Raw genomic sequence first — 24,526 nt, 5'->3', positions numbered from 1 at the left:
CTACTTCGTGTAATTCCTCGTGCGAAGAGAGGTCCCGCACCGCTCGTCTGAGAGTTTCCACCTCGGATTTGGGGGAAATCGACTGCGATGTTTGCGAACCTGTTTTCGCAAACCTCGACTCTTTTATATAACTCTGTTTCATTTCCCCACATGAGTGCGTGGCTTTGAAATAGAGGTGCTAAAGTACACTTTGGGGGAACCTATTTGCCTGGGTGAACTTGGAAGAGGTAGTGTACCCGTATAGTACGGGGAGGCAGGAACTCGTTGGCCCTTCTAACTATGCCCAGAAGTAATGCTCGGATTGGCCGCGAAGAAGAAGCGAGACCCTTTTGAGGCCAAACGCGGGAACACCGCAAAGAAGTTATCTGCTGCTCCTCTATTTAGCTCGCAAAGTGGTAATCCTTTTTTTCTGACAGTTTTATTTTTAGAGAGTACTCCTCGAACTAATCAGGTTTCTATTTCGATTCGGACTCGCGCTTCCGAACGAGGGAAACTTCGATCGGACCTGTAGCTCCTTGCGAACGAGCCAGTTTGTCTTTTGCGCCAAATATGGTAGTCGTTTTCTTTTCGAGAAGTTCCCCCCCCCCCCTTCCTCTTCCCACCTTCCTGTAGACTATAAGGTGCTTCGAGAGAGTGCCTGAATCTTCCGGTCGGAATTAATTGAATCGCGTAAGCCCTCTAGTTGGCTTCGTGAAGTTAGCATGTAGGTTGGTTATTTTTCAATCGCGGCTCTAGCTGCTGCTGCTGCAGCAGCAGCGCCAGTACCAGTGGAGTAATTCCGTTGGGTGTGACTAATAACTGCGCAATAGATGTATGCATTTTGTGTGTGTGTGTGTGTGTCTGTAAGGGGGGGAGGGAAGGGCCGTGTGGTCAGAGGTATATGTAAATGAGTAGGGAAGGAAGACAGAAAAAATCATTAATGAGCACTGGAGATGTTGGACAAGCAAATTACTTGGGGTGGTTCTCCAGATGATTATCGGGCGCAATATACATGCGAAAGAAAAAATTCGAATCTCTGAGAAAGAAGTATAGGAAAAGCTTCTGCTGGAGGGTATATTTTTTCCAGTTAAACTCCGTCAGCCTATCATTGTGTGCGTTGCTTCCCGCTGGTTATAATAAAATTGTCTTGAGATCAGAGGGTGGTTAGGAATAGTAAAATAGGACACATTCAGTTACTTAGTAAGTACGTCATTTATATTATGCACTTTTCACTTTCTTAGTGGAGAGTGGCATTGTTTATGAGTATCGATATGTACTTGATGGCCTTTTCTATGTTCATATTCAATTAATTGTCCACGCTTCAGTTCATTTATTCACATATATGCATCTTTGGCACGCACACATCTCGTATTTGCTCACCACCGGAATCTGTATTCATAACGCAAGTGTCCCTACATTTCTGATTGATTATTGCGTTGTATATTTCATTGTTTTCTTCAGTTGCTTGTGTTTTTTACGTGAACACGCTATTTACACGTCGTACCAATTGTCATGCCATGCCAACTACATCGCTCGTCGAATCAAGCGCTCGTCAGTATGTGTATGCGTGTGTGTGCGTTCTTATTTATTAATCTTTTCATCCAAGTCCATTTCTGTACATTAATTCGTTAGTCAGATGCTCAAAAGCCGGAGGCGAAAGTTGCTAACATTTTCAATATCACCAAACAAGTCGATCGATCAATTCTACTTTTTTGTATTTTCCAGCTCCTACTAGTGAATAATCGTACGCTCGCCGCTTCTCCCTTCCCTCAGCGTAGAGTATCCAACCAGACTTGCCTCGTTAACATCCCTGCCTTCCTGATCTCTCTCTCTCTCTCTACTTCTTTATTGGGAGAATGAAAGCTGTGAATTGCCAATCTGCGAATTAAGTGCGGAACACAAAGCGACTGGAATGCGTTGGCTTTCCTTCCACCCGTACAAAGTTGTTATAGAAACTCCGGTATGTTCTTATTGACTTTTCGTTGACCGCAATAGGATTTCTGTGGAGATGCAACAGAGTGTCATGCTGCATGTATGTGCCGACCGAACTTAGGAGTGCTGTGTACAACACACACACACGCACACACACATACATACATACGTACATACACGTACGTACATACATACATACATACATACATACATACATACATACATACATACATACATACATACATACATACATACATACATACATACATACATACATACATACATACATACATACATACATACATACATACATACATACATACATACATACATACATACATACATACATACATTGAATTGTTTGCTTCTGCTAAAACTTACTGCGAATACGCTGTCTTCTTCTCGTTTAGATACAACAAAATTGAAACAGGGACAACGGCGCGGAGAGCTTGAATTGTATCTCTCGTTATTGCGCTTGTTTTTTCTTTCTTCCTTTTTCTCTCTCTCTCTTTTGCAATCTGATTAAGATTTCATTACATGGGCGATTTGTACCTCTCGTTTGTCGGCCTCCACTTCGGCAGTCGCCCTAATCTTTTTTGCTCTTAAACCATATCCGCAAAGACGACATTGTTCTGTAAGTACAGTAAACCGATTTGCCTCGACTTCTACACACTGGCCCGCGCCCCTACTGTCAATCTCTTCGCTGCTACCGAAGTCCTCGGTAACACAGCGTGGAACGAACGCTGTCAAAAACGTGGTCCGCCGCGACTTGGGCGGCGCGAGACGACGGAAGTCGGGGAGGGGAACGGCGCACGCCACCTGTTTTATTTATTTTTTATTAGTCGTTTGTGTTTTTCCTCTTCCTTATGCGTGGCTCCCGCCGAGCGCTTTTGAAAGCGGCGGTGGCGGCGCACGAGCCGGCCGCCGCACGTGGTGTTTACCCCAGTCACACGCGTGCTTGTGTCGGGAACAATGTAATGAACACTTCTCTCTCTCTCTTTTCTCTCTCCCTTTTACCTTGCTGCAGGTATCCCCAGTCGAAGGAAGGAAGGAAGGAAGGAGCTGGTCTTTCGGAGCTGACGGGGGGCGAAGTGCCGCGGTGAGTGCGTGCTGAGACTCCGTACACCTCGATCACGCGTTGGTCCACGCGCGACTGTGTGTGTCTTTTTCGTCCGGTGGCACCTTGACCCGAATTTCAGAACGCGTCGCGTGGCGTAACCCCCCTCCCCCCCTCTGTCTCCCCCTCCGTCACCCCCCCGAGTCGCCGTCTTGGCGTTTCCGCGCGTTCCGTGGGGTGCATAGAGGACGACCAAGGCACTGCGATGTATACGGCGGGATGCCAGGGGGGTTGATGATGATGGTCGTGTATATCGCGCAGCTGACCGGCCGGTGGTCGCGCTTGATTGCACGCTTGCGCCGACGCGGTGGGGCGGGAACCGGCCATTATTATTGTTTTCTCGCCGTAAGAGGCGCGTCCGCGTTTTGTGTGTTGAGTGCGTCTGGACGGCCTTTGGGCAGTAATGTCTCGCCGTCGACGTCCGAAGCTCGTGGAGTAGCCCCGGCGTAACGGTGAAGAAACTGAAATCCTAGTTTGTTTTTTTTTCGAGGTATTATGTGAAATCCATGGATGCGCTGCGAAGAGTGGGCGCTCGTTTTAACTCGCCCGAGCTGGGCCACCCCGAGCATTAAGCCAACATCGAATTCGATGCACGCGGTGTGCGAATTCCTTGTCGTTGTTGTTTCCCTTTCATCTTGTTTCTCATCTTCGCTGCGTCGCATTGGCCGTGTAACAGAGAATTCATTCTACCTCTTACTACTACTGCTATAGAAATGGCAGTAAAATAAACATAACCCTTAGAATGATGACGGCTTCCCCATTCCGTGTAGCAATCTGCGGTACGTATAACGTAAGGGAGCCTGCCGGGCGTTACAAAAGTTGGGAGCAGCGCGTCACCGCCATTGGCGTGGTGCGGCCACCGAAAAAGGTATTTCCCCTTCAGAACGTAATGAGGACCAGTGTAAACCCAACGGCGAACTTGCATTGGGTGCAAACGTTGGCTTAACGTTGGCTCAACGTTGGCTCAACATTGGCTCAACGCTGAGCCAACGTTGAGCCAACGATGAGCAAACGTTGACTCAACATTGACTCACCTATGGTTCAGCGATGGCTCAACGTTGGTTCAGTGTTGGCTGCAATAGACGGTCTCATACAAGCATGAAAAAAAAAATCGCGTAACATTTCTATCGTTCAACAATATCACTATCACTGCTTGCCTTGCTAACATAGGGCCAAACTGGCGCCTTTTTCTGGCAACCTTGGTGGTTTCGCGCCCACTTACGAGCTCGGGGGGCATGATGTCACACCGTTGGCCTCCGAGAAAGCGGCGGAGATGGCGCTGTGTAATACGCGCCGCTACTTGTCCCACGGAGAAGGGCGGCGCGGTGAGCGTTTGCCGTGGCCCGACGCATCTCGCAAGGTCACGCGGCGCGCCTTATCGTCGTCCTGCATATACGTACGCGTTCGCCGGTCTCTCGGTGGAAACACAATGGTGGCAGCTCGGAGAAGCGCGCCACGCACACACTATAGGGAGTCGAAGAAAAAGCCTCCCCTAATAGCTCGTCGGCGTGCTGGGCATGCGTCAGCCCGAACCGCGCGTTCTTCTTCCACGCGGCGATGCGCTCGGGCGTCGATGAGAAAAGCAAAAAAAACAAAAAAAATCTATATTCGCGCAGCGAAAACGATGGTGGTCGCCGCGATGCGATTCTCATTATGTATGCACCATTAGGTTACACAAAGGTCCGCGCGTGCCGCGAGCACGGGGCAGGCCTCTCCCGAGGTGTTTTTTGTGCTTTTCGTTCGACCTCTAGATGGCGCCCTGCTCGCTCACTCACGTTCACCCTTTTTTTTCTTGCACGCTGTTTACATTTCTGCGGCTATTACTCCTTCATTGCTACAACCACCCCCGATGCGTGATGTATGTATGACGGCTCGAGTTCTTTACATGACTCACGCAGTCACGCGCGGTGGGGCTGCTCGTTTACATGACGAAGAGCGCGGCGATTGACTGCGGCGGAAAAAAAAAATGTACGAGCGGTGCATTTTAACGCCAACCGCCGTCGCGTGCCGTCTCGCTTTTTCTCGTTATGCTGCGGGAACACACAAAGAAGACTCGCTCTTCTCAATTTTTTTGCGCCCTTTCAGATTCGTTCATGGTTCGCGGTCTACGCGTTTGACGCTGCTACCGGAAATAAAGGCACGAGACAAGCCGTCGACGGCTTGACCGACCATGCTACGTGATGCGCGTTTTAAATGTATTATCCGGGAACTCACTAAGCGGAACCTCCGTCGATCAAAAATCCCCGCGCATCTTTAATTAGAGCGCTGAGTGAAATGAATGGTGGTTTCTAGCGCGACGGATTTAATCTCTTTGTGCTGGGCGTCTCGTGGCCTGCCTGTAGATTAGTGGACGGAGAGTGTGGGCTCTTAATCCCCAGTGGTATGAGAAAGGACATATCCTCCTTCTGGTGGCACGCCATGGCTGTTCTTTGTTGGAGACTGAACATGCAAGTTTGAGGGGGAGAGATAGAACGTAGCTCCTTTTTGTTGGCGGTGGCACCGTTCTTGGTACATAATCCTTCGTGTCATCAGTCATATTGAGACCCACTGAAATTAGCAATTTTTTTTTTTAGTTGTGACTGTTTTGTCAGCGCACAACCTGCTATTTCACGTCGCCTTCTCCCTCTTGAAAACACGCCTCGACCGAGGTGGAACGAAGCCGGATTGGCTAGCCGTCGCGACTTAGTTTGAAAGGCGTGCCTTATAATGTTGTACGTGGCAACTAACTGTCACTTTGTCGTGCACCTCACACCAAGTATAGATGGCACTTACTGTCAGAGTTATTTCCCATGTCGCGATCTGCACAGTCACAAGCTGCACTGTGCCTCGTTGTTTTTTTTCTTCAAACGTTGGGAAGCATGTTTAGATTCAGGTGCAGTCTGGATCTTTCGCCGTTGGGGGCTGACCAAATTTATCAGCAGCTACCTTTGTGCTACCCCTCGTACATTACTGTGCGAATACGGGACATCGGTTTTAGTGCATAACCTTGAGCGCACAAGCAACAACACGCTTCCTCGCGCTGTCACGCTACCAGTTCGCGATATACCCGACATGCATCAAATGGCGATTGCAATTTTGCCCTTGTCTCACAGCGTGTACTCTGAGATATTACTAGAATTTAGTGGAGCGAATGGAACGGGAATTTGGAACGAATTGTCCCGTAATGTAAAATGAGAGAACTGCCAGAATTTCCAAACGTTCGTCCAGGCGGATTTATTTATATCATAAAATAGAAAAAGAGTGATCTACCGCGATGCTTGGCTGAAGCTTGTTTTCACTTCCATGCTGATGATTAATTCGTATTTGTATTCTGAATCTGCTATTAATTAATTATATATATCCTTAGTTTCCCGTTTCTTGCTTTGTTTAATTTTTTTTACTATCTTACCTGCATTTGGAGCTTGTTTTGCACCTGCAACTAGCGTGTTGGCTATGATGACAATTAATATGTACGCACTTTTCGATAATGATCTTGCATAGTGATCGATAATGAAATGACAAAAACTAATTAATCTAAAATGATAAACTACGAGAAAATCTTGAAGACGAGGTCTAAACAAGAAGGAAAAAAATATTCATGGGTAATATTCAGTTGCACGTTTGCAGAAAAGTCTACCGAGGTAAAAAAATATCAAGCAATTTAAGACAACATAGCTTTTACAACAGCTTTTTCAAAAGTACACTTCGTGGAATTATAATAACGTTGCCTAGGGCACGATTCAGTGTCGTAGTGCAATGGAAAAAAAAGAAAAAAAAAGAAAAGATCAGGTGCAAATTGGCGGGCCCCTCAAAAGGTCGTCGCCTTGCGCTTTTCGTGACAGGTCCTCGGCCAAGACTGAAAGGAGCGTATTCGTTGTCATGACAACCAGCGGAAAGGGACGCCTTTCGGCCATTCCGCTTTTACTTTGCATAATAAATTAGACCCTGTTCATCCGCCGTGACATCAAGCGATGGTACCTTCCGTTTCTCTGGCGTGAAAAATTGATACGGCGCCGCCATTGACGGTTTCTCGGATTATAGTCGATACAGGGGGCCTCGCCAACTTGTCGAACATAAAAATAAACATGGCGCTCTGCTGCTGTCCAGCAGATACCCTTGCTGATGGAATTTTTAAAGCCATTTGATGTTTTGGTGTCGTCTCACAGTCGACGGTAATTATATCTGTAGGAGAGGGAAGGTAGCTTTCTTGAACACTCCTCACAAGAATGACTAATTGATTGATTTCTATGCACTCAGAAGTGGTGGGAACTAATTTAATTTAGCGACTGAAACGACCACTTGCTGCGCGACCATACTGAAGTTCAAACATCAGAAGCTTTAGCAGTTACATCTATAAATAACTAAACATTCATGGCGACTTTTGTTGTCTTATACTTTGCAATTAGACTGATATTTACGCGCTGAGTTTAGTACGAGGGTCAGTCGAACGAAAACATGCAGTAATTTATTTTGAACACTTCATTCAGTGAACGTGAAACGCTTCAGTAAAATTTTCGCACAGAATCACCCCCGCGCCCTAATTGAACGAAACCGTAGTGAAAACGCAACCGAATTTCTACAACCACTTTTGTACGGGGGTTAACCGTTTATAAACAGCAGTGGTTCACAGTCCGCTCGCTTTCCCTATAGCGGTTTGTGCGAGCCCCATTGTCCCTCGACACGATTTTCACATGCCGCCGACAGAAGGCATCGCAGGTGAAGGCGACAAAGGGAATACTTCCGTTTTTGAAAGAGACGGGATTGGACAAGCGGCTGTGCGAGTGATGTCACGTACCATGCCAGAATGATGGACTCCAACGGACGATGTGTGTGTGCTGTGATATGTGCTCTCTCTCCCTCTCCCCCTTCCCCATCTTTAATCTCCCCCATCCCTCTCCCATGTGTAGGGTAGCGAACCGGTTAAGCTAACCTGGTTAACCTCTCTACCTTTCCTTCTCCACTCCTTCCTTCCTTCCTTCCTTCCATAGCTTGCGTAGCGCTGCACGGTATTTGCACCCCATGCACAAGGTATGCGAAGAAGAAAGAGCGATGGTGGCGACGACGCGGCGGACGCTGATGAATGGGAAAATCTCTCCGCGCGCGCGCGGCAGCAAAGCGAGCCAGCCTTACCCCCCTCCTCCCCCCCTCCCCCATCCCCAAAACACACTGTTCAGCTAGCGGCTTGCACCGCGGATCTTTTCTCTGCGACAACAGTGGCCCTGGAAGGAAACGGAAGCGAGGAACACAAACGCAGTCGCTCTCGCGCGCTCACTGTTATACGGGGAGCGCGCGGCCGAAAGAAATGTGGTTATTATGCAGAATTGCCGTTTGTCGTCGACTCGCATCGTCGTACGCTTTGCTCTGTTTTCTCGTTTTCGTTGCCACCGCCGCGTTACGTCTCGCTCGTATTATTCGTGCAGTGCGACGGAAGCGCGCGTCCAACTCGGTGGCTCGGTGAAGTACAGCATACAGGGTGTCCCTAACTATCGTGCACCCTTAAGATATATATATAAAAAAAATCTGCGAATGCCATGTAGCTGGACAGAACCAAGGTAATGTTGTTCGCCGTCCTTGGAGATACTCGGATTATCTTTTGCATTCCGCCTATAACTCCGTAATTAGTAATAAATAATTAATAATTTTATCAGATATTGTATTTAGGGGAATAGTGTCAATTACAAAATTGTAGAGCAACATGAAAAAAACTTCCGATACAGCTTTCTGTTGCTCAACAGGCGTTGTGTAAAAGTGCTTTTTCCGAGCGTGAAGGAAGCCCGCGAATATACGAAAAACTGCGGCGCTACTTACCGCTCAAGGCATTTAGTTAGCAGTTAGCGTTGGCGTTTTGGTTGTCTCGCTTTGCAGTGTTCACAAACTCGTCTTGCGCTTCATACGAGAAAACTAAAGTGACGCTCCAAGACGCGAACAAAAATATGCAGAGCCTCGCAGGAACTTGTTTTCTCGCCGGTGAAAACGCTTGTGCTAGTTTAGCTAAACGCGCCTGCCTGTATTTCGCGTACACTAGCCTGCGCCAAGTCGCGAAAAATGCATTATTTTACGCGAGACACGACCGCAGTGCGAGTGCGCTGCGTTTTCTCTCGCGTGTCGACTCATTTTCTGTCTTTTCCTAACCTCTTCCCTCGCGTTATTGTCTTTTTAGCACTTTGCGCAGTTATAGCAGCCAAAAGTTAGCGCGATGGCATCCAGCCCCCTCTGTGGATGTCGTAGCTCTTGCTATTGCTCAAAGACTACGCAGCTGTAGTTCGCGTTACTCAGAAGCTACTACGGCTGACGCGACTCCCGCATCTGGCACACGTAGCACTGCACTGAGTTAGCAAGACGGGAGCGCGACGCGGAAGCGTCGGGAAAAGCGCGCGCGCAGTACCACACAGTGCGGCTGTGTGTGTGTAACTACATGCGAATTGTATATTTACGCGTCGCCGTCGCAGGCAACTCCCCCCCCCCGCCCCCCTCTCCCGCCCCATCTCGAGACAAATGAGCGTTTGGACTGCCTCATCCTCGCTGCTGCTGATGGAGCCCGATGTGCGCAGCACGAGTGTGCCTGTGTGTGTGTGTGTGCGCGCGCGCGTCTGTACGCGTATGTACGCGTCTGTGCGCGTCTGTGCGCGTCGTGACGCGTCCGGGCGCCTGCGCTCTAGTCGTGGCCGGGGAGTAAAAAAAGAAGAAACAGAAAAGGGAGAACGCCTCCCCCCAGCTCGAGCGAGTTTTCGGTGTCCCCGACGTGGCGCAGTTGGGTTTGGGGACTTTGGGCGCTGCCTAAATTTTGTCTCTCGCGAGGATGTACCACCGCAAGCACAACCGCCACAACCAACTGTGTGTGTGTACCACCTCCGGCGTTTTCTTTGTTCACTGGCGTTTCGTTCCCGGTTTTTATTTTACCGTCTAATCTGCACGACGACGCGGCGTCTGCCGTTGTTATTCAGCGTCGCTTTTTCGGCCTTGCCATGGCGTTCGCCTAAATCGCGGTGGCGCCAAATTTTTGGCGCGTTCCCACGGGAAGGGTGCGTTGGGGCGTTATCGAGCGAAAACAACGCTTGCACTGGTGCTCTCTCTCTCTCTCTCTCTTTGCAAACGCAGCTCGTGAACAAACTGTGTCCCTGTGGTCTGTACTTCTTTTTCCTTTTTTTTAATTAGACGCGTGTTCTTTTGTTCCATTGAGGGCACTGCTGTACACACCGGTTTACATTTAGCTTGTCGTTTCTATAATTAGGAAGTGCGTTCTGTGTTATCTCGCGGAGCAATGTGTCCCCCCCCTCCTCTTTGTTTGTTTGTCTGTGTGTGTGTGTCTGTGTATGGTTTTCGCGTGCTCAGATCACGTGGGCGCGCGTTTTCATTTAAGTATGAACTACACTTCACGCGTGGATTTCCTTAAACCTACTTCTGCTACGAGACTGCAGCAGACGCCACCTACAGGCTGTTATGTATTATTTAGGTACCCTGAAATGTCAGAAGTGTGCGTGTGCGTTAGATTTGTTTTCACTTCGGAAACGAACAAAGCTTGCTTTGTGCCTTACCTACTGGTAACTTATTCTCCTCTTTTTGTATCGTTTAGGGCGCTTTGATTCAGACTACGGAAACTATTTCCAATGTTTTCTAGGCTACGTAGATGCTGTACTTAACACTGGAGACCAGCTCAATGGCACAAGTTGAATTGCTACTTCGTCCACGGAGTCTCCGCTGAACAGAAAGCAATGCTTTTCTCGCTTGCAAAAGTTTTCTTTATTCAATTGCATCAGAACAGAGTCTATTAAGTACAATGAAGAGGTATTATCGATATATCGAATTTTTAAAACTGTTTTGTAAAAGGTCGCATAGGTGTGTAAATAATAGAATACGTAAGGATCCGGCTATGTTTTTTCTTTTTCTTTGCAAACGATTTCGACGCACCATTAAAAGAAACCGATGTGTGAGCTAAGCCTCCCCCCCCACCCCCCACCCCCACCCCCCACCCCCCCCCCCAAAAAAAAAGAAAAAAAGAAAAACCTGAGCGTCCGTTAGAAAGGCTTCAATGGTGGGTACGTTAATGTCGCAGCCACATACTATTTAAATACTTGGCGAAGAAAAGGCGACATGTTGCTTAAGAATTTTGTGCAGGAGAAATGTTCCCTAGAGAGAAAGAGAGAGAAAGAACAGGGTGCATGGAAAGGCAGGTAGGTTAACTAAAGGTAGTTCCGGTTGGCTACCCTGCACGCAGGGAAGGAATAGGGGGATGAATAGAGAAATAGAGAAGGAGAGAGAAAGAAAGAGACGAGCACAAGCAAACCGCGTACACTATAGAGTAGTAGGGCGCGGCATTCTTAATGTCTATACTAAGCCCCGTAGAGCGCAGGAATCTCAGTAACGCGCACAAGGACTTCTGCGCGGATGTCCTTTGGGAGCACTGGCCTAGAGCTCTTAGTTCTGATAGTGGATGATTGTCCAATTGGGCCGTTACTCTGCACACCACTTGCCTCTCGGCGCTATAGCGCGGACAGACACAGATAACGTGTGCGAGTGTCTCATCGCTGTTGCATGTGTCGCACGTTGGACTGTTGGCCATTCCTATAAGGAAAACGTATGAGTTCGTAAATGCAACGCCAGGCCACAGACGGTACAGCATGGTCTGTTCACGTCGTGGCAGCCCAGGCGGTAGATGCATCTGTATAACCGGAGACAACGAACGCAAACGACACATGGTGAAAACGTCCGAGTCCCACAGGGGCAAAGTACATTCACGTGACATCAATCGCAGCCCAGCCGCAGCGTTTTATCGCGAAAGCGAATCAAGACACGTTGACCACTTTTGTGCGCAAATCGGGCGACTTCGTCGGCGTGCACATTCCCGCTGATGCTGCAATGTCCTTGAAGCCATTGAAAGGTTATGTTGTGTCTCTTGTCACGGCTGCGATTATATCTGTCGAATTTCTGAGGCCAGTTGTTCTTTGGCTCAGGGGCGCATTGGGCTTTGTATGCGCCGAAGAGTTGCCTTGGAATCCCTAAAAACTGTCTCTTGTTGCGGTGGCTCCTGTTTAATGAAATCAAGTGCAGCACGGAGTGCCGCAATTTCTGCAGCTTGGCAATATTCCCTAACTGAATATAAAGAGCACCATTAATTTGTGCATCCTTCTTCGCGGGGAACACTGTAGCCTTTTCATCCTTCAGACCGTCATGTAGCATTTTGTCTTCCCTCGCAATTAGCAGTCAGACTACGCGCCCATCTGTTACATCGTGTATATGCACATCGGCGTGATCTGTCTCATTCGATATTTTTTTTTCAGACCTTTCTCGGCAAAATAGACACAGGATCTAATGATTTAAGAACGTTGTTACACGAATAGACCGTAAAGTCGCAACGTGGACAAATTTTTGCGTAGCATACTTAGGAACAAGTCATTAACATTGACAAGACACACCGTGATAGTGGTACAACAGGAAAAAATAAAAATGCAATGGCGACTTAGCGGTAAGTGCTAGAGAAATGCGGTAGCATTCTCTGAGTTCTCGGATCTATGGTTTAAACCGCGTTCATCACGTTTCAAAGTGGTGAGCGCGTGTATATATATATTTGTAAACCCTGATGAAGATCGGTACACCGGTCGAAACTGTTCAAATGAAGTACTTGTTCTGTTTACTTTGTAGCACCGCTCATGTTCTTTACGTTTGAAAGATAGCCTGAAGAATTCCTCTTTACCTGCTATATATGTATAAGCTATCCCACCCCTCTCTATCTCTACCACGTGACCGGCATCCCACGCTTCACACACATACATACTTTTCCCACCTTCACGCTTCTATTGCTAACGCATTAAAAATACCAGATCCAATGAAACGGCGAGCTAGACCAAGGCATTGACCTTTACCATGACCTACTCTGCGTATGTGGTGGCGTCTGTTCCGATCTCACCGATTTGGCGAAGTTCGTGTTCGTTGCTTCCCCCCCCTCTCTCTCTGTCTCTTTGTATTCGGTCAGGGCCTCTACAGAAAGGCTGGATGTCAGTAAAAAGAGCACGAAGCCGTCTTCTCACGTCTCGTCTCTTCAAGGCCAAGCGGGAGTAGTTGTACATGACGCATGCTCGTGAGCGTTACATTAATATCGATGAATGGAGGGTCATCGCCGAAGGCGCCATCTATCGGTCCCCGTGGCTAAGATTAAAATCTACGATGGGCGTCCGACGCGATACCGCGTCTTCGGACCGGAAGCGCACGCAGTTACCATTAGGCGATTCTCGAACGTTCCCTACCAGCGCGATACACACGCGCAGACACAAAGCGATATCCCGCGCGATTCGATCGTGATCGCGACCCCTCCAACTCAGGCGCGCGCGGACCAGGTGAGCGCTCATCCACCTGCTGCTCTTCTTCCGTGCCAGAGGTGTCATGCATCGCTTCGCGCGGTGTCATGTCCGGGAGCAAAGGGACAAAAGAACGGAGAGTCATGCAGAGAGCGAGCCAAACGTGTAGGATGTTAACCGCGACTCGCTCGAATAGCTCGCTGCCCTCCTCCCTCCGATAGACAGCGGCCCGATCGTCCGAGGCTGCCAGTCCCTCGAGAGGAAAGTGAACGAGTTTCGTGTACGGCCGTCCCCTAGGCCCGGCAGCTGCAGCCATCGGTTCTAGAAGCCGTGTGTATGCTATAACGCGCATACCCGAAGCTGCCCGAGCCTTAAAGAAGGGGAAGGGGGGGGGGGGGGAGCAAGCAGTTGGTTCTTTCGCGTAGGGGGTAATGGAGCCGGTATCGCGGTGCTGCGACCGGGTCGAACGGTAGCGAAGAGGAGGGGGGGAAAGGAGCGAGGAGGAAGGGGGAGTGACTGGAGCGATTTAGGAAGATGTCCGCGAAGAAGAGGGGGGTACGCGGCGGTGCGTTGTATGGCCCCTCGTGATCGCTCCATCAGCGCGTCTCGATGTGCCGCGCGCCAGCGGACGCCGGACCGTCGCGCGCTGCAGCGCACGTTGCATCTGCCTCTGCTGCTGCTGCTGGTGTTGGATCTGCAGTGCCTGACTGCCTGCATGCGGCTGGCGCCGAGTCGCACTGGAGCACGCGGGACAATCGGTCGACCGTCCGCGGAGCGTGGCGTTAGCCGCGACTGGGCCTTATAGCGGTTATAGCGAGATGCCGTTTCCTCTGCATATGAACGACGGCGCTGTATGCGGCTACAGGACCGAAAGGGTTTTGCGAGCGCGGCCTCCATCCCCGTTTCTTAAGAGTGCGAGAATGCGTGAGCGAGTGTGTTTCTGAGTGTCAGAAGTGGAGCGCTTCCGTGTGTCTGACTTGGTGACATCTTTATCAACAACCTTTCTTTCTTTCTTTCTTTCTTTCTTTCTTTCTTTTCTACTTCGTCTATTCTGGCGTGCGCTCCAAGATTGCTTTATTTCTTGCAGATACAGTAGTCGCCTTGTTTGGTGGGAAATTTCCAGTCTTCGTATTCTTCTATTGAGAAGCATTGCAGCAATAAAGCTTACGCAGGATTCGGTAGCAATGAGGGAATGTACGACGCATTCGGGGCTCGAGAGCGCAAGTTGGAGTTCATTGCATATTCAACACGACGTCACAGCTCGGCCGCCTTTGGCGATTTGAGAACGTCGACCGCGCTGTGACGTATCATGGTTTGTGAATGAATGTCCAGTGTGCAGAACGCACGTCCATAGCCCACTGATGTGTTAGGATAAATGAGAAACGAAAAGTCTTAGTGGAAGGGATGTGCGCTTGTCGGGGAAGATAGAAAACGACGCCCGATGGGGTACTCGCACTGTGGACGTTTGCAAGGGCAGCATCTTGTCGTTTGTGCCATGCTATAATAAAAAAATTGATGCTATTAATTTGATTACGGTGTAATTTGCCTCGTTTAAGGCCTCGCTTGCCACCCCGGATGTTAGATGCGCGATCAGGTGAAACACCCCCCATGAACATACGCATTATGCACAACCTCCACAGACGTGTGCGTACTCGCACATTAGGGTTGTTTACTGAATATTGGGAACAGAACGCTATTTTCACGTAGCAGACGACATTCGATACGTTCAACATGTTCAACACGCGCGCAACGAGCAAATCGGCGCCGCCTCGACGCCGAGCACGCTATAGATTTTTCGTCGCACTCTCGCGTAGGCATCGTTCGGTGACAGATGCGCTGGTGACAGATGCCGTCGCATCTGCCGTCGTCACCTCGCCGGCTGGGCGGCATAAGTGCTGTCGCTCGTCGCCAGAGTTCCCTCTTCCTCCGAAACTGTGCAAGTAGCGCACACGGGGAGCGCGCGCACTCGGTCGACAAGGAACCTCCACTGGGTGCTGCTACTGCTGCGGCGGCGGGAACCCCCCCGATATGTCTCGTCCCAATCGTTTTTCGCTCTGCCCTCGCCCCTCCCCCTCCCCCTGTATATGCCGGCAGAACACCTCAGTGCCCCCTACTCCGCCCCCCCCCCGTCCTCCCCTGGCTGTTCTCGCCTTTGTCTTATTCTCATCTTCTTCTCGCTTGCTTTTTGTTGTTGTTGTTGTTGTTTTGTTCCTCGTACTTCTCAGACACGATCCGAATGGGCTTGGAGGCGTCGCTGGGCCATCCCTCCCCCCACCCCCTCGCAGCCCTCCACTTCCCGCTCGACCGTGTTCCCGCTCCCCTTCGTCATTCCTGCGGGGTCATATCCTACGTCATCACAGCGACCACAATGTCCTTGGGAGTCCTATCGTGGTTTCAGTTCTCTCTGATGTCTTTCTTTCTTTCTTTCTTTCTTTCTTTCTTTCTTTCTTTCTTTCTTTTCCTTTGTCTTTGATCATCGATTCTTTCGTGAGGAGGTGGCCCCGTTGTGGCTTGCTGCGCCTCTGCGCGCGTCCGCGCGCGGTCAGTAAGTCACGTCGTCCATCGCTTGCGCGCGGATTGTCGTCGCCGTCGCGCATTTCGCAAGCGTCGACTCGGCGGCGTCGGCGTGTGTAAGTCGCACGCGTCTACCGGCAGTCGATCGTCGCGTCATCGCGTCTTCGAGAACGGTGCGCGTGGGCATAATAGCCGAACGCGACGTGCTACGCGTAGCCTCCGTGCACGTGCTCCGGCAGCGCGATTCGGTATAGCCGCCGCTAATGAACTCGGGGAGTGACCCAGATGGGAGCGTATCGTGGCCACTGTCGGGAGCCGTAGCTTCGGTGTCTCTTCATTAGAGCGAGATAAAAAAAAAAGCAATGAAAACGAAACAAAGAAAACTATTGAATGCAGCACCCATAATGGGGACGAAGGCTGACACTTCCGCGCGAAGTTTCGGGGTTAATGATTTTTCGCTACTGTGCCATTCTTTATTTTCCTGCGCCATTATCATAGAGCGACACACTGGAGTGCGCGCGTTCGGTCTCGGCTTGGCAGTGGGGGCCAACTGCTAACGCCATCGAGCCCTAAAAGAAATTGCGACTGTCGTCTTATTCGAATGTGAATGGACCGCTGACTGCTTGTAGAAAGGTGAATGAGAGTTCTGCGCCAGCTGTTTCTTTGCATTTTATTCAATTTCCTTTCTTCCGAGGACCATAAAGCTCCACCATCACGGAATCACGGAATTGTTTCGTCGCCATTAGTGAGCACGAGGCGCACCTGGGATTGAGGAAGCTAGTGATGAGCGCGTTATTGTCCCACTGGCGCGTCATCGAAGACGTGTCATATGCGGTCGGAGCGTGGGCCTTCAGTTTCTGTGCAAGCAGTACTACTGGGTCGCACATTAGTCCGCATTGTGGCTCAGACGCCTACAAAGGCGAACGTGGATTGATTGCTCACTATATCTTCGACCCAGCGTGCCTTTCGGGCGGCTTGCGAGGACGTCTACGGAAGCTGTAAATGAAAGAAGAATTAGCTGAGAAGGCTAGCTAGTCGTTTGAACTGACACTATGTGTGACAACGTGGCGCCTTGATAGACTGTATGAAAGCGTCCACACACTCTTATTTTGTTCATTCGTACCTTCTTTACTTCTTTCGTTTCTTTCTTCTTTCGTACCTCTTTTCCCCTTTCCCAATACAGGGTAGCCAGTCGGATATTTCATCTGGCTAACCTCCCTGTGTTTCCGTTGCTTTTATCCACATATCTCCCTCTTTTGTAAAAGCTATAGCATCCAGGCAAAATGTTTGCCTCAGTAAATGAAAAGTTGTCTTCCAGAGTTGTGGATATACGTTTATCAACACAGCGATCGCCTTTTCTCCGCCGTGAACGTCACTACTATTTCATAAAAGCTACCGTAACCCAGACGCTTTGTTTGCCTCGATAAGTCGAAAGCAAGTCGTTTTCCAGAATAACGAACTGACTGATCACACTTTCTCCATATAGCGAATGGGCGTCGCACGCCGCCCGCGCTAAGGGCCGCTCTCCTTATCTTCGAGCGTGTGCTTTATGCAGTTTCATGCCATCGTCGCCTTTCGGACTAGGACTCGATTGTGACTCGCGATTAGCATTTAAATTTTCTGCGACTGACTCGCTGGTCCACTTCCTCTTATCCATATGCCTCGACGAGTGTCGTCACACTGTACCATTCGTGGCTACGTGTTTGCTATTCTTTGGAAATGGGTATGGTCAGCCTGCGAAGTGTCCGTACACATTACACTCATTTCTTCGCAGCCTTACGGTTTTTTTTCCTGTATCCTATAGATACCCTTAAGTGTGGGGAAATACCACGCAGTTCCACATGGCACTACAATTACCCCGTGGCTGTCTTTTCGCTGAATTACCGTAACCCATAGGCATCCTACAGACAATAGCTAAGAGTATGAGACTACAAGTCCACTGAACATCTGCCAATAGCCTATATATACTTGTTGATATGCAGTATATGGCTATACCAAACCCCGATAAATTCTGTGCACTCACTCTAACCTATATATAATGCCCTATGCTAGCTCGCGTACAGAATAAACCCTGTGAAATTTGTTCATAGGCAATCTGCAATACTCACATATATATTTCTGTAGTTTTTTTTCAATAATAGTCACAGATGGTCGCACAAGAATGCAATTTCTGTAAGGCCACACACGTCAGCGAACTCACCGCAATTTCCTTCTTTCCTTCCCTCCTCTCTTTCCCTGTTATCTTTGTTTTTCCCTTTCCCATTCCCCCGGTGTAGGGTAGCAAACCGGACGTTATTCTGGTTAACCTCCCTGCCTTCTCCTTATCTCTTTCCCTCCTTCCCTCTGTAGAGTTTTTGACATAACGGGGGAGATAAATTTCTTTCCAGCAGTGATAATGGCTGCGAAAATCAAGTGCGAAAAGATTTTAAAGCTCTCGTCTCCGCTTGCCTTCGCTCGAGCACAACCCCCCCGCCCCCCTCCCCCATTTTCCTGGTCACCCTCATCCGTCTTTCCGTCTTTTCAGGAAACTGCAAATCCCATCGAGCATGGGACGACGTCTCCTTCCGTTCCCTGCCCCGCGCTTCCAGCCTATTACTTCTCCACGGTCGCGCACACGGACACGTGTGCAAGGCGCCGCGGGATTTCTCTCAAGACCACTCAAGGCGGCGCGCCTGACCGGCAGCCCGTCTCCGAATTCTTCGACTCCTGTTTACGGAGCGCTTGATTGAAACGCGGCCTGCGCGCGGCGCGGTCCCCGGGAAGCGGAGCGTATATATTCAACGCCCGCTCCCCCCGTTCTCCAGCCTTCCCCCTGCACACACACCTCTCCCGCAAGGCGCCGCTGTTCGGCGCGCAAATCCCCAAAGGACTCGAGGAGGCTTCCCGCCTTCCAAGGGCTGCCGGCAGACAACGAGAAAGGAGGCTGTCGGATGCTCGTCGAAAGGCTGTGGCACGAAATGATAATGATAAAAAAAAAAAGTAGAGTGCGCGAGGAGTTGGGCCTGTGAAAGGGAGAGGGGAGGGAGAGAGAGGGGGTGGCTTGCCGCTATGGTCGCAGGTGGCTTCGCCAAAGAGGCCATTTCAATCTGAATGTCCGCGGGGCCTCGCACGCTGAGCTGCGCGAGCCCCCCATTCGCTTTCGCGCGCGCGTCTGTGTGGGCAGTTGGGTGGAGAGTGCACTACAGCGCGGCCTTTTATTTCGGCGGCGTGGACCGCTCGCCGGGGCTCTCCTGCGTCTCCTGCGGCGTGCCTTCATGTGTAGCGTCGTCCCGCACCCAAGCTCGCTGGCCTCCGTTTGCGCGCGCGCGCGCTGGAGACAATGCTAGGCTTAGGGAATTAATTGGACAAGGCGTTCGCCACGCACCTTATTTCGTCGAAAAGCCGCAGCTTTTTCGGAGGCGCGCGCCTAAGGATTCCGCATAGCGCTGAGCCCACCCCGAGATGACTCGGAGAAAACTTGGACGGTCCCTTCCTTGTCCATCTAGCCCTACGCACCCCCCCCCCCCCCACCCCCAATCCCCTCCTCAAAAGTCCGCTGTTTCCAGAATGCGCATATTGCTTCAGGTGCGCACGCTTTGAGGGAGGCTGCGCGTCGCATCCCCCTCCCTCTCTCTCTTTCTCTCTGTTCTTCTTCTTTAGCCTTAATTAGGCAATCGCGTGGCTTCGTGGCCGAGTTTAATTAACCGGGGAGACACGGGCATCTGCATTCAGTTGGCTTGGTGTTTTAATAAACTGCGCGAGTCAAGCGCGCGAACTTAAGCTCCGGCGCGCATTCCATCGTAAGTCGGGACGCCGCTTTGCGAGGCGAGCGGACCGGCCGCGCGGCGTGTCTCATTTTGGAGCCTCGCGCACGGTATGGTCAGCCCCGGGTTTGAGGCAGACGCGCGCATCCTGGATTATTGTGGCGTGTTCTATAACTCGCACTACAATATGGGTCCGCTCTGAAATCGTGCATCTATTTTACGGTACAGTTGCTCAAACCAGCGCGCGGTGTTGTAGCTTGCTGCAAGACTCGAGTTTCGAAATCAATACGTGTCGCTCGAGACTTGACAACAGATTGCCGACAGCGATACTTCGTTCGTGTCGCGACCGTAAACAGCTCGTCGAATCGGCTCCTCTTCAGAAGCGCAGAGGGCTCTGTTGTTCCTTTCCTATATACACGATGCTGTTGCGACAGCGGCAGCCTTGGTTCCCTGACTACCGGCCTGGTCCAATATATTGCTCTCCCCGCGTTGCCGTCGCATTCCGGTGCACTTACATATGCGGTCGCCGCACGGTCGGCCTTCCCTGCGCCCGCGTTTCATCGGGAATGTTCCCTCTTACGTAAGCTCTCGCTGGCTCTTCTAGTGTTGACACGTTGACCCACGTTTCGTAACGACGCCTCGGACGCGCTTATGTAAACCTGCGGGCCCGACTCCACGTGCCGTGTGAATATCGCCTATACAGCGTTCCGCCCACGCACCTTCGAGAGCAAGCAATTAAATGACGCAAGTTTGTTTTCTGTGAAAGAAGCGGTATGCTTACAATGAAGAGAAAGAGCCCAAATAAAAGCAGTTTTGTGTTGCATGAACGCCAGTTGAATTGCCCGTCGTGGTGGCTCAGGGGTGCACTGATTGTCGCATGAGTAGAAGCACCAGGTCACAGCAGCTGCGACAGATGGCGCCAGCGTTCTGTTGCGGTGCAAGCGACATATTTTGAGTGGCGCCGGCACAAACAACATCCGTATTTAACTTATTGGGGACAGATTGGTGAGGTAATGCCCAAAAATGTTGCATAACAAAACTCGTTGCGAATTTTCAACTCTATACCTAATCTGAGCGAAAAGCAGCCGTGGGTTCGTCTGGAAGAGTCATATAAACAAGGCGCAGCAGTTTACGCAATACCTCGTATAGGCTGTGACACTTCCAGCTGCACAGCACAAGTTCACGCATGATGAATTACTGGTCGTGAGGCCGTATTGTGACGATGGCGAAGCGTTACGATAACTAACAACCGTGTGCTAAAGCTTTGTTGTGTACTAAATAGCCCCAGGTTGTTGAAGATACCCTTACCGAAGCGGAGATAGAAATGCAACAGCTTTTCTAACGAAAGTTTAGTGAAGGCTATAGAAACACAAAAGACAATATTTACAGTCCCAACTAACGCTTTCTGTTAAAGTGCACCCTTGCCGACAAGCAGGCCGCTGAAGATTGGAGTGATCTTCAGCGGCCTGCTTGTGGAGTATGTACTCGACAACTGTACACATTTACAGATCTAATGGGAAGGCCGGGCAACTGAGCCATGGATTCGTGTTCTTGAATGAATGAACATTGTGAGAACGAACCTTTTTTTTTTTCTCGAGGAGTGTCGTCGTGTGCGGTCTTTTATGGCGTCAACTCATTTTGTGCAACCGTTGTCGCCTCGAAGACTCCGTAACGCAATTCTGAAAACGCTGTCTAGAACGTTCAAGGAGGTCAAGAAGGTCAGTGGAACGCTTTACAGGGTAACCGTTAGGGGTTCTTCGCGCAACCTTTGTCACGCCTTTTGCAGGACAGGACAGGTAGCGCGCCGCTTTGAATTTCCCGCGATAGACCACCTTGGCAGTACGACGGACTTTGACAGTGCCTGCTCGGCTGCAAGCTGATCACTTGTCTATAAACAAGGTTTACATTGCACTCGAAAAGGAGCGAACATTTGTGACGTCATAAGAACGTAAGGGCGGTACTGCTTAAGCGCGAAACGGAAGAAGTGAAACATTGTCATTCCTTTTCTCATCTAGTAACGAACACAGATTAGAGATAATGTTCAACTGGTCTAAAGTGATGTAGTGCTTTTCCTGAGTGCCCATTTGAGGCTTAATTGCCTTTGGCTAACTGTGTGTGTGGAAGACAAGCATACAGACAGGCGGGCAGACAGATAGACGGGCAGACGGATAGACACTCCACGCATACGATTTCGTGACTACCAACCGCTCAGCTCAATTCTGGCTGAAGTATGCGTAAGCAAGGTCTCGGGGCTGCTGTAACCCACTGCGAGAATACTCAGTGCCCTTCCACCCTGAAGAAGGGTGACCAGCGAAGCTGTGTATGTGGGCCCCTTAATAGCGAACTACACCGCCGCCGCGGGTTGGCCTGGTATTGCACTATCTTCACGATCGACCCACGTGTGGGGAGTGCTTCACGCCTACTTCACTTCCACCGCGGGTCGGCCCGGCATTGCACGGTCTTCGGGATCGGCCCACGTGTGGGGAGTTTTGTGTCTACACACGGACACGATCCTGGGATAACTAGCCCTTAGCAGCTCCGCTGTGAAATTGGTTACGTCTTTGTGTTTCCTAATTAACTAATGACGACGATGACGAACGGGGGAGCTGTGGCACGAGCGCGGTAGCGCGATAGCGTCGAGGGGCGCTAACGAGCCAGCTGTGGAAGACGACGACGACGACGCTGGAGCCAGTCCTGATGATGATAGCTTTGTGTAGGCACCCGGAAACGATCCTGGTGGAACTAACCCTTAACCGCTTCGCTGTAAAAAATCTGGCTTGCGAAGCAAAGACCTGACCAAGAAGCTGTTCGTGCCTTCGCCGGTATCGAGCTGAAGCGAAAGGGGCGCCCTGGGACGCCTAATGCGTGTCGAGCGAACGTCTGAGATTTGCGAACCACCTTTCTTGCTCGTGGTCCCGTACGTTTTTATTTCTTCGCTGCGCGTCCTCGTGCATTAAAGGAGCGATATTTAATGACCCTCGCTCAGATTTCGCGACGTGGTTGTGCCGCTCAGGAACCCGACACACTGATTGGTGCTCGAAATTGGGAAGCTCATTAGAGACGTCTCGGGGCATCTGTGGAGCTGCAGCTCCCAGCATATGTAGTGGCGCAAGAGAAGAAAAAAGAGTGAGAGAGAGAAACGCTGCAGATAGTGTTGCCAGCGGTAATTAACTTGTTTGCTTCTAATGAGCAAGAACCGGAGTGCTCTGCCCGGTCCGGTCCGGGCGCCAAGGGCTCACGTTCAACGTCGCCGGGCCATGTCAAAAGGATGTGATCAAAAACAAAGCACATGTTCCTGGATAATTCCTAAGAAATGTCTCGCAGTAAATGTGTCGTCGTGTGTACTTCTCGGTCCTGTGCAACACACGTACCCCTCCGCCCCCTTCGTAGTGTTTCTCCTACCTCTTTCTTAAGCGAGCTTTTACCTTCGCTCTCACTCAAGGCTATACTACGTTGTTCACTCAGCTAAATTCTTTCAGTGTGCCTTTTTCAATCATTCTCGTTTGTCAGTGCACTCTATCTATCTATCTATCTATCTATCTATCTATCTATCTATCTATCTATCTATCTATCTATCTATCTATCTATCTATCTATCTATCTATCTATCTATCTATCTATCTATTTATCTATCTATCTATCTATCTATCTATCTATCTATCTATCTATCTATCTATCTATCTATCTATCTATCTATCTATCTATCTATCTATCTATCTATCTATCTATCTATCTATCTATCTATCTATCTATCTATCTATCTATCTATCTATTTATCTATTTATCTATTTATCTATTTATCTATTTATCTATTTATCTATTTATTTATTTATTTATTTATTTATTTATTTATTTATTTATTTAATCTAATCTCCTCACCAACTAAACATCTTTCTTTGCCTGTGCACGTCAGCACTTCCTTGGTCCAGTTCCTCCACCCCCCCATATCCACTTCCTCGTCGTCCCGAACAAGAGCACGCCCACACACTTGCGCGCACAGTTTCTTCTTTGTTTCAAATAAAAGAGAACGCCCCTGACACGCTCCATATATCTCCTAATGGTTTGCGACGGCGTCAAGCTCGTTATTCATAATTTGTCCTGTTCCCAGCAGGCGTTGCCTGCCTGTAGGTGGCACAGAGACGGTAGCGGCGGAACTGGTGGCAGTTTCCGCCTCTGCCGCGTACAGCGGCGGTTCCACGCTTTGCTAATTACAAAAATTAATCTCTCCCTTCCAAACAGCTCGCGGCTAATAAACTCGCGAACGACAAAGCTCGCTCGTTGCTTACGTTGTACGCAGTCCCCCGTTTTATTTTTCAACCCTTTTTCGTCGTCATATTTGCGTCGCTGTTGCTTCTAACTTTTAAGGCTTACTTATTTCTCTCTCTCTCTCTCTTTCTCCGTTTACATCCCAGTCACCGAACGCACGTGCCAGCCTCCCCCCCCCCCCCCCCCTCCTAAAAAAGAAGGCAACGGTTCTAGCTTTGAAAGGCACCAATGAAGAGCCTGTGCGACCACCATGGCGCATCAAAGTGGATTAAAGTGTTAGCACACACACACACACGCACACACACAAAAAAAACATAAACATGCCTCGCGACGCTTTCACCGTTACGAAGCTCGAGTGCGATCGAAATGTAATTGCAATCGAGCGTTGTGTACGCATTAGACGCGACGGAGCGCTGGCGAGTCCCTTGTACAAAGAGTAAGTGGCTGTGCTATATTTGTCTCCACTCTCGAGAGGAATCTACGCAAGCTCTCTAGAAAAGGGGGTCGCATATCGAAGGGAAACGACAGTTCTGTGTATACTCCCTCATTACTCCATCAGAACGCTGTTTTCGCTTTGTCAGCGCCAGATGCTTTACTAGTCCGCAGACAAAGTGGACTCCGGAATTTCGCGGCCGTGTCACGGCGCGCTCGTGACGTCATCGTTACGTCACGTTTTTCAGTGCGCCGTCCTGTACTTTGGCTCAT

The 24,526-nt window shown here is 49.9% G+C and overlaps 2 protein-coding genes across 3 annotated transcripts in view; one reads left to right on the top strand and one right to left on the bottom strand.

The window, feature by feature from the left end:
• LOC135916237 (calcium-activated chloride channel regulator 2-like) overlaps nucleotides 1-24,526 on the top strand; it is a 558,001-nt gene that overhangs the window by 104,799 nt on the left and 428,676 nt on the right. For both annotated transcript variants that reach the window (XM_070538796.1, XM_065449547.2), the window contains exon 2: nucleotides 2,939-3,010. The gene's annotated coding sequence lies outside the window, so the exon portion shown is untranslated. The remainder of the gene's footprint in view (nucleotides 1-2,938; nucleotides 3,011-24,526) is intronic.
• Nucleotides 1-24,526, bottom strand: part of LOC135916236 (chitinase-3-like protein 2) — a 330,608-nt gene that overhangs the window by 242,612 nt on the left and 63,470 nt on the right. The gene's annotated exons all lie outside the window — the stretch shown is intronic.

This window comes from Dermacentor albipictus, chromosome 5 (genome assembly GCF_038994185.2).
Source record: "Dermacentor albipictus isolate Rhodes 1998 colony chromosome 5, USDA_Dalb.pri_finalv2, whole genome shotgun sequence".
Lineage (NCBI taxonomy): Eukaryota > Metazoa > Arthropoda > Arachnida > Ixodida > Ixodidae > Dermacentor > Dermacentor albipictus.
The sequence above is the reverse complement of the archived record's forward strand: the minus strand, read 5'-3'. Positions and strand labels throughout refer to the sequence as shown.